At 32.5% G+C, this 2,584-nt stretch overlaps 1 pseudogene; it reads right to left on the bottom strand.

Annotated features, from left to right (window-relative positions):
- Nucleotides 1–1,933: 1,933 nt before the first annotated feature.
- On the bottom strand, nucleotides 1,934–2,052 carry LOC118603040 (annotated as a pseudogene).
- Between the last annotated feature and the right edge of the window lie 532 nt (nucleotides 2,053–2,584).

Raw genomic sequence — 2,584 nt, 5'->3', positions numbered from 1 at the left:
TCATAATTAAGGGAAAGCACTTCAGACAGCTTCATGCTGCGGCATGCAGTTCCTCATGATCATAGAGCACTGACATAGCTGCCAGTGTTCCTATTCCTTGAGAACAGGCAAACTCGAAAGCAGACTACTACTGAACATAAGATTGAGGTATGTTTCTAAAATTTTAAAAGCCTAAGGATGCTTTTCAAAGGAACAGACTATTCTTTAGAGAAATTTCAGATAGTTGGGTAAAATAAATAGACATTTTCTATTTACGCAAGTACTCTATAGCTTCACCTACTAAATTGTAAGCATCTTAGGTACTGCATTAAGTGTTTGTATTAATAAGAATGATAGAACGGGTTTCTAGAAAATCAGAAGCCTGGCAGACATAACAGTAGCCAGAAAATGGAAGCTATTCAAAGCAAGTGGACACTAGTCTTCGGAATTTATGTGCTTCAGATGCTGATGAGAGAGAAACACTAAATAATAGAGGGTTATAATTTAGTTACTACATTCCTGTGAATTTGGGTGTTGGATCTCATGACTTAAGAAATCATAAAATCTCTCTCCTAGGTTTCCTACTTCCACATGCACCATCCCCTCCCCTTTTCTCTGTTAACCTTCACATGTAAACTTGTCACTCCAACTGAGAAAAGATCCTAATTATTTGTGATGTCTCATACATGGTGGTCATTCAGAAGTAAATAATCCAGTAGATAGTAGAGAAACAGATTATCACAATAATGTTTTTTGACTCAGATTCTCTATTGATTCTAATTTACAAGTATATTTACATTCCTTTTCAAATAAATGCTGTTTCTCTTTGTTCATTTCTATGTCTTACTCATCTTCTTCTTATTTTTTTAATAGAACATGTAATTGGAAGAGAAAGAGAATATTAGAGACTTTGGTTTACATCCCAACTCTCTTCTAGTTGTTTACATGAATGTGGACATTTATTTAATCAAGAAAAAGGAGGATTGGACTTACAGGTAATAAAGCATCATATAGCATTAATAATATGTTATAATTATGTTGTAATTGAAAACAAAAAAATCTATATGTTCTAAAGTTTTATTAGGAGAATGTTTTGTGTGTAGGTGAACAAAAAAAACTTGAGTTTGGTAAATAAGGAATAAAAATTCAGGATTGTGTTAGATATAAAATTAAAAGTCTACCAAAGCTAGCTATGATATTAACAGGGCTAAGAATAGCTTCTTGTCCTAAACAAATATAAAAATATAAAAATGTAATAACATGGAAAACAAATTGTTTCATAAATTAGATTCCTTAAAGAGGGAAAGTAAATAGCATGTGTCCCATCATCAACTTTGTCTACTGCCTGGAAGCAATCTCTTGTGGTCTGTACAAGGAAGCTCTGCTTAAACAAAACACAATAGCCTTGAACAGTAGAGGAGACAACGATTGGAGTTTGGAGATGCTTAGTCAATAATGTCGGTCTTTCAAGAAATTGGCCAATTTTATCGAAGTTTTCAAATTTTGAGGCACAGAATTGTTCATAGTAGTTCTTTACTATTGTTTTAATATCCATGGAATGAGAAATAATAACTCTCATTTCTAATATTGGTAATTTGTGTTTTCTGCCTTTTTATCTTGGTTTGCCTAGCAAGAAATAGATCAATTTCATTGATTCTTTTAAAGAACCAGCTTTTCGTTTCAAAAATTATTTTGCTGTTTTCAATTTTATCGATTTCCACTCTAAATTTATTATTTGTTTGTTTCTGCATGCTTTAGTTTAAAAGTTCTCTTTAGGTAGAAGTTTAGATAAATGATTTTTAAATCTATCACATACATTTTGATAAGTTCTATTTTCATTTTTGGTTAAAATATTTTAAATTTCTCCTTCTCCTTTTAGGCAAAGGAATTCTTGGTTGACCTCACAGATTGCAAGGACCTTGTCAGTTTACAATCTCTTATTAATTTTTTTTTATGCCTTCAACACCTGGTCTTCCTAGGTGGTCTCCCATCCAAGTGCTAACCAGGCCTGATCCTGCTTAGCTTCTGAGATCACACAGGATCAAGCTTGTTCAGGGTAGCATGGCTATAGACAAGACCTCTTCTCTACTATGTGTTATTTAGAAGTTTATTGTTTAATCTCCAAATGTTTGGATATTTTCCCAATATCTTTTATCATTGGTTTCTAGTTTAGTTCTATTGTGCCCTGAGGATATACACTACATGATTTTGATTTTTTAAATTTGTTAAAGGATGTTTCATGGCACACAATGTAGTCTATCTTGGTTAATGTTTCATGTGAGTTTAAGAATACGTATGCTGCTGTTGTTGGATCGAATATTCCATAAATGTCAATTAGATCAAGTCAATTGATTGTGCTGTTCAACAGTATTCTTACTTATTTATAGACTGTTTATCAATTACTGACAGAAGAGTGCTGAATTCTCCCACTATAATAGTAGATTTGTCTATTTCTTTTTGTGGTTTTATCATTTCTTTCTTCAAATCTTTTCATTCTTCTGAAGCATAAGCATCTTATAAAGGGGGTTTAGGGAAGGCCATACTAATAAGATGACATTTCAAGAGACACATGAAAGAAATGAAAGAGCAGGCTATAGGTGTATTT

Source organism: Rousettus aegyptiacus, unplaced genomic scaffold, assembly GCF_014176215.1.
Source record: "Rousettus aegyptiacus isolate mRouAeg1 unplaced genomic scaffold, mRouAeg1.p scaffold_m13_p_5, whole genome shotgun sequence".
Lineage (NCBI taxonomy): Eukaryota > Metazoa > Chordata > Mammalia > Chiroptera > Pteropodidae > Rousettus > Rousettus aegyptiacus.
This window is presented reverse-complemented; position numbering and strand designations above follow the sequence as displayed.